Here is a 13,361-nt window from a genome sequence, read left to right as displayed (position 1 = left end):
CAAAATAAAGCATGGCAGGGTGAATAATAGCAACCATATTTCTTCAATCAAATATCCATACTGCGTGTCTGGTTGTGGTTTCAAAGAAATCTGGATTAAATAACACGATTCACATATGAAAAGGCTGTTGGAAACTAGATTTTGGTATCACTCAGTCATACATAAAACAGCCACTTTTGCACTACATTTCCACATTTAAGAAAAATAAAATTGTTTCCTTTGAGACAGGTATGCTGGATACTTGATCTCTGAATCCTAAACCCAATTCATGGAGAGAAAAAAATTTAGAGAAACAAGAACAGGGCTGAGTCACCTAGGATTCTCAATATGACAGGGATTTTTATTCAATTCCAGTCTGTCAAAGAAGCACTTTCTGAAATTCATTAAGCTCTCCAGTTTTCCTATTGACTACTTAAAACACTCATATCCTAGTACTGGCTTTCCTGATCACTAGGTAAGAATTTGGGATACAGCAGTAAATGTCTTGTTATTGGTAAGTTAACGCAGAGCTCAAGATTAGGAATCTGGGTCTTGCAGACAGTGTGTGTAGTGGAAGTTTTACAATGTTAAAAGCATTAGTTGTGACCTTCAAGAAGGTAACAGCAAGTTCTAGGAACTGATTTTCAAAGGGGATATAGGAATGAGGGTTTTGATGGAAGTTTTCCAGAGCTGCAGCTGCTGAGCTTGTGGGTTTTTCATTGGTTGTTACTTGATAGAGGCAGAGTGGGAGGAAGAATTCTTTGAGGGCAAGTTCAGACAGTGAAAATAGTTCAAGGCTGCAGCCTGCTTAGAAGGTACGGGCAATGAATGGACACACAAACCACAGATGTTAAAAGACACAACTGGTTTGATTTTTCAAGGTTTTAAGGGGCTGAAGTAATTACTATTTTTTACTATATAGTAACCATGTGGAGTAAGATTAGCATAAAGTAATAATAGCCAGAAATGTAGTCCAGGATGTTTTTTCCAAATTCTGTTTGTTTTGCCACTGTTTCTCATCATGGTAATGGTGTAGTGGAAGCAGCAAAAACTTTCTAGTCAGGAAGAGCTAGTCCTGTTACTTAGTGTGTGTGACTAGGCCTCGGTTTCATCTTCAACAGGAGAGTCCTTGCTGTGTTGTTGTGGGAATAAATGAGATAATGTATTCAGGTAGCAGCAGACAGCTGCTCAAAAAATGGTAATTATATTATCATTATCATAATAATTAATGTTGCTTTGTTATAAATAACCAAACTACCATGTGTGCAATTACTGGTGATTTGACCTGCAGAAAAACAAAGCTATATTCATTGCATGTAAGCATCCATACTATTTTTTAAAATGGCCCTTAATGGTTTTGAGTTTATAGGCCTTTTAATTTAAAGTTTATCAATATAGCTTTTATGTCATAAAACTAGAGATTATTATGGATTCTTTCAGAGCGGCAAAAGACCTCTAGGCAGAAAAAGTCTGTCTAGGAGAGTGTTGCAATGTTATGAACTAATTTTGCCAAGGAATACAGCTAGCTGCCTCCCCCTTGCCTCAGACAGACTTCACAATGATTCACTGATAACAAAAACCACCAGCTGCCATTTCCAATAAACTTTTCTGTTGGCTCTACATACTGAAGAGCAAACTCTAAATCCCATGTACTCTTCTTGTATCTGCTTTTCTTCTCTAAGGCCAGCTAAAACCTGCCTTTTGTAAATTTTAGGAGAATAAATCAAAATAAGCAGTCTGGAATTTGATTGAGTACCAACCAAGATGATCTAAAATAGAATCGAGGGTCAGGGCATCCATCCTTTTCTCCCAGCATACGCACACCCATCAGTCATTTTCCCTACTGTATTTAAGTCATCTGTCCATCTGACAAAAAGGATCACATTTTGTCCCTTTGTGTTTAACACCTACAGTCTTCCTCATCCTTCATGACTTATTCCCTCCAGCATAGGGCTTAGCAAACTATGGCTACTGGGCCAAAATTTCTATCAGAGTCTGTTTTCGTAGATCTCATGAGGATAACTTTTACATTTTTAAATGGTTGGTAAAAAATCAAAATTAGAATAATTTTTCATGTCGTAGGAAAAGTACACAAAATTGAAATTTCAGTGACCATAAATAAAGTTCTACTGGCTCACAGCCATGCTCACTTGTTCACATTGTCATCTGTGGCTACTTTTGTGTATGACAGAGTTGAGTCGTTGCTATGGAGAACACAGGCCTGGCAAATCCTAAAATATTTAATATCTGAAATTACAAAAGTCTGTCAACACTGCCTGCACGGTCTTCTTCTTGGGAGAAAGTGAGGCAAACACACATAAGACACAGGGCCTGACTTTAGCTTTGGAGTCTAGCTTGACTTATTGGTAGGGGTAAAATGGGATCAGGAAAAAAAAAAGAACTGACACAAGAGCCAGGAGATGTGGGTCTCGGGTTTTGTTTTTATCTTCCTTCTGGGCAATTAAGCACTCTCCTCTAGTCCTTTACCATGGCTTCTCCCTTGTTGGGCTCTCAGTTTCCTTTACTTTGAGAAAACAGAGTCAGTCCTTCACCGCCTTACTGAATCACCACGATAATATGTGAAACCCTACCATCTTCTCTCTCATCCTACTTCCCAAATTCCAAATTCAGGGTCAGTGGAAGTGAAGGAAATAAGGATATTAGTAACCTTCCTGTAGGACTGCAGGATGAAAGTTTAAAACACAGTTTTAAGTTTATGCAGACAGGTCACAGTGTGACCGTGTACACTACAATGAATAATTCACCATGGTCTTCCCCTGGAGAATGGGGATACTTAGTGCATATGAGACTGAATCACTTGTTTCTGGTAATTCCCTATTATAAATATGACTGCTAAGCACATAATTTAAAAATGTTAATGTCTGGGAAAATACTTTCTAAATTATAGAGGAAAAAATAGGGTTTAAAGCTAGACGAAGGGATGGAGATGGGATGGCCAGAGATAACTGCATATTCAAAACAGAGCAATATGCAGAGATTTTCTATTCACATAGACATCAGTTGACAAGTGCATTTCTAATCAGACTTCATACCCTATCTCATGCTTTTTATATTGTAATACAAAACTATACATTATCATTCCTAAGCCAAGAGTAGGCTGTATAGTTGCACAGTAAAGAAACTTTACCATGATATAATTTAAAAATCATTTACATCTTACTGGGTTATGAAATCACCAAAATGCTTACCATTCCAAGGCCTCGCTATAGGGTAGGAAAGCTGACTGACTCCATTGTCATGGATCTTCCTCTTGCTAATACATACCTAATTTTGTATTTGTGTGGTAGAAGAAAATCAGCAGTTATTGGATACTCATCTAATGCAGAAGGTTAAATTAATTATGGGTAAAATGATTACTCATTATTCCAAGTGGTGAACAGAGCTTGGAGTCTTGGCCTGTTTTTCAGTCATACCTCATTACTAAGCAACTTTGGAACAGGTGCCCTCAAAGGGAAAACAGGCTCTGTGAATAGACTGGATAAAATCTACATGAATGAGAATGAACACTAACTGTTGTAGGTAGAAAGATCAAATAATTAGATAATTACAAATATGATGAAAATTATTTATACTCATTAAAATTATAGTTGGAACAACTTTTAAAGGATTCTGAATCCATTTCCTTCATGGCAAATCAACATGCATATCCAGCAGCCATAGTTCAGCTTCTGCCCAATAACTTACTTCTGGTGGCAGAGAGTTCCTGTCCTTACCCAAGCCAGCTCATTCCATTCTACTATAACTTGACTGACAACAGAGTTAAAAAAATGCCCAGAAAAGTAGAGAGAAGAATAGTGAGCTAGAAAATAGGAGTTCCAAATTCCAAGTTCAGTTTCTACATTAACCCTAGTTGTGTGACACTGAGCAAGTCTTTGTTCCTTTCTGGGCCTCAGTTTCCTCATCTGTAAAACAGTCTCTATAGTCTTTTCCAGTTCTAAATTTTTCTACTTCTTTAATATCCGTTTCATGGTACTGAAATAAAAAAATCTGCTGAGAAACCTATGAAGAGCTGTGAAATTTTTCTTCTTATAGTTCTTCACATAAATGTTGATATTTTATTATATTTTTTAAAGTATATTTTATTGATTATGCTATTACAGTTGTCTGATTATCCCCCTTTTTCTCCTTCTGCTTGGTACCCCCATTTCCTCCAGAGACACCCCCCACCTTGGTTCATGTCCATGGGTTGTACATATAAGTTCCTCGGCTTCTTCATTTCCTATACTATTCTTGCCCTCCCCCTGTCTATTTTGTTCCTACCATTTATGTTTCTTATTCCCTGCACCTTTTCCCCCATTCTCCTCCCTTGTCCTCCCCACTGATAGCTTTCCAAGTGATCTCCATTTCTGATTCTGTTCCTGTTCTAGTTGTTTGCTTAGTTTGTTTTTGTTTTTTAGATTCAGTTATTGATAATTATGAGTTTGTTCTCATTTTACTGTTCATAGTTTTGTTGTTCTTTTTCTTAGATAAGCCCCTTTAACATTTCATATAATAAGGGATTGATGATGTGAATGAACTCTAGCTTTACTTTGCTGGGAAGCAGTTTATTTGCCCTTCCCATCTAAATGATAGCTTTGCTGGATAGACTCATTTTGGATGTAGGTTCATGCCTTTCATGACTTTGATTACTTCTTTCTAGCCTCTTCTTTTCTGCAAGGTTTCTTTTGAGAAATCAGCTGATAGTCTGACGGTAACTGCTTTGTAAGTAACGCTCTGCCTTTCTCTTGCTGTGTTTAAGACTCTCTTTTATCTTTAGCCTTTTAATTATGATGTGTCTTTGTGTGGCCCTCTTTGGCTTCAACTTGTTTGGGACTTTCTGAACTTCCTGGACTTGAACATCTATTTCCTTCATCAGATTGGGGAAGTTTTCTTTCACCATTTTTTTAATAAAGTTTTCAATTTCTTGCTCTTCCTCTTCTCCTTCTGGCACCCTTATGATTTGGATGTTGGTACATTTAAAGTTTTCCCAGAGGTTCCTAAGCCTCTGGGAAATTCTTGTCCCAGAATTCTTGAATTCTTGTTTCTTAATTCTGTTCCAGTTGAATGTTTAGTTCTTCCTTTTGCTCCAAATGGTTGATTTGAGTCCTGGTTTCCTTCCCTTCACTGTTGGTTCCCTGTACATTTTCCTTTATTTCATTTGGTATAGCCTTCATGTCTTCCTTTATTTTGTGGCCATACTCAATCATTTCTGTGAGCATCCCAATTACCAATGTTTTGAAGTCTGCATCTCATTTGTTAGTTATCCCCTTGTCACTTAGTTCTTTTTCTGGAGTTTTGATCTGTTCTTTCATTTGGGCCTTAGTTCTTTGTTTCCAGCTTGTCAGTGGACTTGTTACATTGTAAGGGTCAGAGCCTTAGGTATTCACCAGGGTGGGCAACCTATTTCATTGTGTTGTGGTGCTGTATGTGGGGGAAGGGTCAGAGAATGAACAATGCCTCTTGATGACTCTTGCTCGCCTTTCAGTCACTTCCTTTAGTTCCCGTAGGCAACTGGTGCCCTTCCAGCTGCTGCCTTGGTGCTGATCCCCTGAATGCGTGGGCTTGTGTATATTATAGGAACCTGTGGGCCCCTCAAATGGACTTTCCTGAGAGACTGGAAAGTCTTCCACTGCTGCAACTCCTACAGATTTTTACAGACAGAGGTTATTCCCAGTGCTGAAACTCTGGGTTGCACTCTCTGTCCTGGGCTGGAATTGCTTGTTCCCCAGTTGTCCCTCCTGGTTTCTATACACACTTGAATGTGGGACTGCCCATTCTGCCAGCTGCCTCACCATGCATCCTCTCCACCCCAGCAGCACATCTTCACCTCTCCTGCCTGTCTGGATGAATGTTTCTTCTTGAACTCATTGGTCGTTGGACTTCTATACAGTTCAACTTTTCTGGCAGTTCTGGTTGATTTTTGTTTTTAGCTTGATTGTTATCCTTCTAATGGTTGGATGAGGAGGTGAAGCATATCTATCTATGCCTCTGTCTTGGCCAGAAGTCTCTTTCTTCTTATAGTTCTCAGATCACACCTGGGCTACCTATGAATAATGTAAGACTTTCTAAACTCCAGCCTAACATGTTGTCTTTATATCAGCTTTCCAGTTTATCTATAGCTTGATTTTGCTTTGACTATTGATATCTTAAAATGTTATCATGACTCAATCTATACTTTTAGCCAACAGATAGCCAAGATTAAGCTACAAAATCCCCCCAAGTAGCTCAGTTTGGCCTGCAGAATTCTTTAGTTAAAAACACCCCAAAACACATGAATAATGTTTTTCTGTTCTCATATACTGAACTAAAAAAAAGTTTTGTTTTATCTTCTATGGAATGGTAGTATACTGCTCAATATACGATTCTATTTTATGATTGAAACAAATAGGATGGAAGAAACCTTGAGCTTTGCCTTTTATAAAAGCTATACCTTTTCTGAAAACTGCAATAAACATACATTTGGTACAGTGTAAGTATAGATTGGGTTGGCCAAAAGTCAGTTTCTAATAAAAAGACACATTTTTCATTTTTTCACCAATAACTACTGATTTGGATATTCTGAGTTTGTCAGCTATCTCCCACACAGTATAATGTTGATTGTTTTCAATTAATGTCTCTATTTGGTTGCTATCAATTTCAAATGGTCTATCCAACTATAAAGTATTGTCCAGTGAGAAATCTTCAGCATGAAACTTTGCAAAGCACTTTTGACACATTTGATCAGACAGAGCACCTTCTCCATACACTGCACAAATCTTTTTTTGTGTTTCAGTTGCATTTTTACCTTAAGCATATTATGCTTAAATAATAAAGCACAATGTGCAAGAAATGTTGCTTACTTTCTTCCATCTTTAATATTAAAATGGCTATGCAAAAATTCACCAATTTTGATGTTATTCTAAAATGCATGTTTATATGATAGCTGTGACAATACAATCTAACAAAGTTGTTTTGAATGACGTTCATGACAACTAAGTGCTACTACAGCCATCTTATGGAAAAAAAAACAAACAACCAAATGAACTTTCTGGCCAACTCAATAAAATTGTATTTTTACAAGAAAATATTTTGTTGTAAAAATCACATGTTTGAATGCAATAGTAACTTGGAAAAGATTGGGAATACAACAGTAAAATGAATGACTATCATTTTATTTATGTAACTAAAGTAAATACAATTAAAAAGACTGAATGTGCCTGGGGAACCTTACTTTATTAAATGATCATAATAATCTAACTCTATAGTGTTATGTAACTAAAACAAAGTTTGTTTTATGTGCAAAGACATTTACTTATTTTAGTAATGTATTTTAAAACAAATATTTTAGTTATAAATGTGAAAACAAACAATATTTTTAAAGCAAATTAAGTCCTAAAATTTCTTAAAACAAAAGGAATGGAATCTAAGTGCTGAAATGACTGACTTGCTTGAAAAACATCACAAGATGTATACACATCATACTTCATACTTCAGTAAAAAACTATATTTAAAACAATTACCATTATGAATAGTTCGTAAGTTCTGGTCTCCCAATTGGACTTAGTGATAACACCCAAAGTTTTTACCACAGCCTATGGGATTTGGTTCTGCCTACGTTTCTAAAGTACTTGTCCACTTTACCCCCTGCTATAGTTTCACTTGCTATCTTCCAGAGCATCGAGGTTTTTTCTACCTGAGTTTTGTCATTACACAAGCTCTTCCCTCAATTTGTAGTGGTCTTCCTCTTCCTCATTGCTTCTCTAGCTCTAAACTCTGTGTTGTGGAAAGCAAGTCAAATTATTCAAATGTTTCCTACCTTTAGAGGTTTGAAAATTCACTTAGGAGGCTCAACTAAATCACAGAACATTCTCCATATTCTACACAGCAATTCACTGGGAAAATAGTGATGAGACATAAAATAATAAGCATGCATTAAAGGTCAGGACGTGGGTGCAGAAAGATACAATGTAAGAGTGGAGTGGAAGAATTCTTCTAAGTTTTTTGGAGCAGGGAAGTGTCAGGATGCTGCCATGAAGTCTTTCTCCAAGATATTAGATGCAGCTGGAGAACTGTTTACTCTTTTTTTCACTCTAGCTCAAAGCAGGTATAAGCTGGGTTTGACCCACTAGAGAGTTCTGTTTGGCCCCAAGTTGAAAACAGTTTTTTTTTTTTAAGATTCATTTATTCACCAAACATTTATTGAACACTTGGTCAAGATGGTGGCTTAGGGAGACATGACTCACCTCTGCGCACAACCACATCAAAACTACAATTAAAATATACAACAACCATCACTCAGGAATGTCAGAAATCAAGCTGAGTAGAAGTCTGAGACTATGAAAATGAGTTGAATAGACGTCTTACAACTACGGAATTAAAGAAACCACATTCATCCTGACTGGTAGGAGGGACACAGATGTGGAAGGGGCTGGTCCCACACTCATGTGTGGTGGATAATAATTTGCAAGGGATATCTTGGGCGCAAGAATTACCAGCTCCCCCAGCCCAGGATTCCAGTACCAGGAAGATAAATTCAGATAACTTCTGGATGCAAAAACAAGCAGGGTTTGAGTTGGTGGGAGAAACTGTTGGAGCCCCAAGCAGTTCCTCTAAAAGAATGCACACCAGGACTTACCTACTCAGACTTAATCCCTTTGTGCTCTAGCACTGGCGTAGCAGCTTGAAAGGTACCAATGGTATATAGGGAGAAAAATGAAATGTCTAGCATCAAGGTGGGCAGAGGCCATTGTCGCTTTGCTGAACCCTCCTCCCACATAGCCAGTAAGTTAGTGCGGTATCTGTGACTCCAGCAACCTGGCTAACCTGGTTTGACCCACCTTGGAGTTCCCCAGAGGCTCTGCCCCACCCAATTTACAAACTAACCCAAGCTGCTTTTCCAAAACAATGGCTATTCTTGGCTCCTAAATCCTCTCAAACAAGCAACACCTGGCTTCAGTGAGCCCTAGTGGCAGCCAGATTAGATTCACAGCTTGGCTTCACCTGGGAATCTCCAAGACCAGCATAAGTAGCAGCCATCTCACATTTCTCTACAGCTTAGGCAGGGTACCTCAAACAAAACACAGGTGGGGGCTGACCTTGACCTATACCACTCAGGAAACCCTGGGGCCAGCACACCCAGTGGACAGCTATATACCACATTGGAGCGCCACCACCCTGCTCCTGCACAGTTGATCCTCCATAGCGGGTGGAGGTTTGTGGTAAGTGATCACAGCCAGTCCTTGCAGCTGACTGGTCTAGGTGGATCCCTCCCATTGATCTGCCAACAGCAACCAAGGCTTAACTACAAGAGGAAGGTGTACTCAGCCCACACAAAGAGCACACCTCAGATGCCCAGCTTGGTGATAGGGGCGTCTGTGCCACTGGATCCTATAGGATTATCTACTACATTAGGCCACACTACCAAGATAATGGAGTCAAAGCAGCTCTACTTAATACATGGAAACAAACACAGGGAGGCTGTCAAAATGAGGAGACAAAGAAACATCGCCCAAATGAAAGAATAAATCAAAACTCCAGAAAAAGAGCTAAATGAAATGGAGATAAGCAATCTGTCAGATGCAGAGTTCAAAATACTATTTATAAGGATGGTCAAGGAACTTAGTGAGGACTTCAGTGGTTAAAAAAAGACTCAGAAATGAAGGATACAATTGAAATAAAGAACAATGTACAGGGAAATGACAGTAGAATGGATGAGAAAAGAATTAAATCAATGATTTGGAACATAAGGAAGCCAAAAACAACCATGCAGAATAAGAGGTAAAAAGAATCTAAAAAATTGAGGATAGCATAAATAGCCACTGGGACAACTTCAAGAGGTCCAACATTCACATTATAGGGGTGCCAGAATGAGAAGAGAAAGAGTAAGAAACTGGAAATCTATCTGAAAAAATTGTGGAAAAAAAACTTCCCTAATTTGGGGAAGGAAATAGACATGCAAGTCCAGGAAGAACAGAGAGTCCCAAACAAGATGGATGCAGAGAGGCCTATTCCAAGACACATCATAATTAAAAGGCCAAAGGTTAAAGATAAAGAGAGACTCTTAAAAGCAGCAAGAGAAAAGGCATTAGTTACGAGATGGTTGCCAGATGGGAGGAGGGAGGGGGAGAATGGGTGAAAAGGTGAGGGGATTAAGAAGTAAAAATAGGTAGTTATAGAATAGCCATGGGGATATACAGTACAGTATAGGAAATGGAGTACAGTAGCCAAAAAACTTACGTGTGACCTGTGGACATAAACAATGGTGGGGGAGTTGCCTGAGGGAGTAGGGGGTGCTAGGTGGAGGGAGACAAAGGGGGAAAATTTAAGACAACTGTAATAGCATAATCAATAAAATGCAATGAAAAAAATTTATTGATTACATACCCAGTGTTAAGGGCATTTCTAGATGTTAAGTATACAGCAGTGAAAAAATACACAAAAATATACAAACTTATAGTTTTGAAAACTATAGTCTGGAAAAACATGAAGTACACTAGATCATGGCATGTCCTAAGGAGAAAACAGCTGAGAAGGGGAGAGGTAGGATGCATAAGTTTGCCTACAAGTTTAGATAGTGAGGCTAAGGAAGGCCTCAGAGAAGATGGCATTAGAGCAAAGGGTTGGAGGGAGTGAATAGGCTGTGGAGATACCTGGGGAAAGAGCATTCCAGCATGGGGACAGCAAGGGTGAAGGTCATGATAAAGAAATGAGCTGGTGTATTTGAGAATAGGTAGGAGACCACTGGCTGCAGTGATGAGGTCCGATAGGCTCTTAAAATATTGGGAAGCCTTTGGCTTTCACTCTGAGTGAGACGGAAAGCCTTTGAAGGGTTGTGAGCAGAGGAGTAAGTAAGATCTCTCTGACTGTAGGAGAGAAAGCATGGAAGAGAGACCAGTTGGGAGGCTACGGCAGTTATCCTGGAGCGAGATGATGGTGGTTTAAGCTGCTGTAGTGCATCAGAGATCTGTAAAAAGTGATCAGATTCTGAATATATTTTGAAGGTGGAGGCAATAAGATTTCTAGATGGATTACATGTGGGTTTTAAAAGGAAGAGAGGAGTCAAGGACAACTCCAAGTTTTCTGGGCTGAGCAAGGGAAGAAAGGAGTTGCCAACATTTAAACCCAGATTTAATAATCCATACTTCCAGCTATTCTGAAAATACTAGGAGATATGGCCAACTACATATCTACATTATCTAAAAGACAAAAATCAGCTGAAGCTGGGAAGTAGCTGTCCCCTAAGGGGAGGACACTGGCCTTCTGATGCATTGTACGTCTTGCTCCCTGGTGTCTTACACTTGGCCTTCTGGGTAAAAAGCTGTTTGTATCTGTCTAACTGCTGCAGTTGAGTTTGGGACCCCTACCCAAAGTTATCTCATATACTTATTGTCATACAATAGAACACAAACTTGCCCATAACTTTGACTAAAGAAAGGGAAGTTTTGACAAAGTTTTTATTTAAAAACAGGGAAACAGGATATTGAAAAGGGCACCTATTATTATAGATTTTTCTTTCCATAGTGATTTGACAGCAACCTGGGACAGAGATCCATTCTCTGTCTCTCTTCTCAATGAACAGAGAAGCTATTTGAAGGAATGACTTTCTGCATATTGTGACTTTGTCAAGTCTAAATCCCACTCACTTTACAGTCTATGTCTGCAGTGCCCTCTGGGGAGATATGGTGCTGGACCATATCAGGTTCAGTAGCATATCCTACTATACCTGTGATTTCTAAACAAGGGTGCTCTGAGTCCCATGTTGGTGAGGAATATTGGTTCCAGGCTGGTGCTATTCCCAACAAGCCTGCTGACTGGTAAGTTACTTATGTTCTCTGGTTTCTGTTACTCATCAAGAAACAATGGAGATGGACTATCACAGGGATTCTTAAACTCTAATATGTGTGTGAATCCCCTGCTCTGGATGGTTATTCAGCTTCACTTACATCAGGGTCCTTGGCTTAGAATAAAGTGCTTAGTACCAGTATTTCTGTGGGAGACCTTATAATGTTTTCCTACAACAAATGAGAAGAATGTGAACCCAAATATCTTGCTTTGCTTTGTCTGTCAGGAAGCTCAGAGCTAAATGCAGTATTTGGTAACAAAACCATTTTACCTTCAGTACAACATTTCCCCCCTTCCTTCATATTAATTTGAATGGTTTTGATTTTATTTTTAACTGCCCACTTGTAGGTACATTTTGATTCTTGGCAATATCAAATATTTTATGAAAACAAGTAGAATAGAAGGGAAGCACTGGAATAAATAGAAAAAAGAAAAGTGGTATTAAAAAATCCAACTATATACTAGAAACATCAGGATACACAGTTTGTGAAAGACAGTAAATAATATAAACCTTAGAGCTCTGCATTACCCCCCAAACAGCTTTGTCTCAGAGGCCTATGGCCTTTAAAAACTGCCTTTAGATGGACAAAAGCAGCCATGAACAAAATGGGGCTACAGACTAGTGAGAAGGACAAACCCTGCTAGAAAATTTCTTCCACGAAGCCTCTCTCTTTCTTATCTAATTATAATTACTTAGAGACAGAAGTAAACAAATTTCATGACCTGAATTAACTCCCAAAAATAAAAAAGGGACAGATAATTTCTGGAGTTCTGGCCAAGATGAAGGTGTAGGTAGAAACCCTTCACTTCCTTGCACAACCAAAAGAAGGATAACAATCAATATAGAAACGATCAATAACCAGAACCACCAGAAAATCAAACTGCATGGAACTCTGACAACCAAGGAGTTAAAGAAACACTCATCTAGACTGATAGGAGGGGTGGAGACAGGCAGCCGGGCAGAGTGGACTTACAGCAAAGCAGTGGACCACTTGGGTGACACAGAAACTAAAGACTCAAAACCTCTAGCTGTAAAATCCCCTGGGGGTGGTGGAGGTGGGAGAAACTCCCAGTCTCACAGGAGAGTTCATTGGAGAGACCAATGGGGTCCTAGAACATATACAAGCCCACCCACCTGGGAATCAGCACCTGAAAGGGCACGATCTGCTTGTGGGTAGTAGGACAAGGGATGGAAAGTGGGGCTAGAGTGGAGCAGGTGAATGGCATTGTTCCCTCTCCGATCTCTTCCCCACATTCAGTGCAACAAAGGAGCAAAGAGGGTTGCCTTGCCATGGCAAATATCTAAGGGTCCACCCCCGTACGACATAACAGGTGTAGAGAGAAAGAAATACGGCACAAATGAAAGAACAGATCAAAACTCCAGAAAAAGAACTAAGCGACAAGGAAATAGACAACCTGTCAGATTCGGACTTCAAAATACTGGTAATTGGGATGCTCACAGAAGTGATTGAGTACGGCCACAAAATGAAGGAAGAAGTGAAGGCTATGCAAAGTGAAATAAAGAAAAATACACAGGAAACCAACAGTGAAGGGAATGAAGC

The 13,361-nt window shown here is 39.1% G+C and overlaps 2 protein-coding genes across 2 annotated transcripts in view; one reads left to right on the top strand and one right to left on the bottom strand.

Moving 5' to 3' along the window:
* The window catches only part of CMSS1 (cms1 ribosomal small subunit homolog), a 395,148-nt gene that overhangs the window by 157,104 nt on the left and 224,683 nt on the right, over positions 1-13,361 (bottom strand). The gene's annotated exons all lie outside the window — the stretch shown is intronic.
* The window catches only part of FILIP1L (filamin A interacting protein 1 like), a 312,935-nt gene that overhangs the window by 83,129 nt on the left and 216,445 nt on the right, over positions 1-13,361 (top strand). The window lies entirely within an intron of this gene.

The sequence above is a fragment of the Sturnira hondurensis genome, unplaced genomic scaffold (assembly GCF_014824575.4).
Source record: "Sturnira hondurensis isolate 20B ecotype Veracruz unplaced genomic scaffold, ASM1482457v3 Scaffold0010428, whole genome shotgun sequence".
NCBI classification, from domain to species: domain Eukaryota; kingdom Metazoa; phylum Chordata; class Mammalia; order Chiroptera; family Phyllostomidae; genus Sturnira; species Sturnira hondurensis.
Note: the sequence above shows the minus strand (reverse complement) of the source record. Positions and strands in the feature narration are given on the sequence as shown.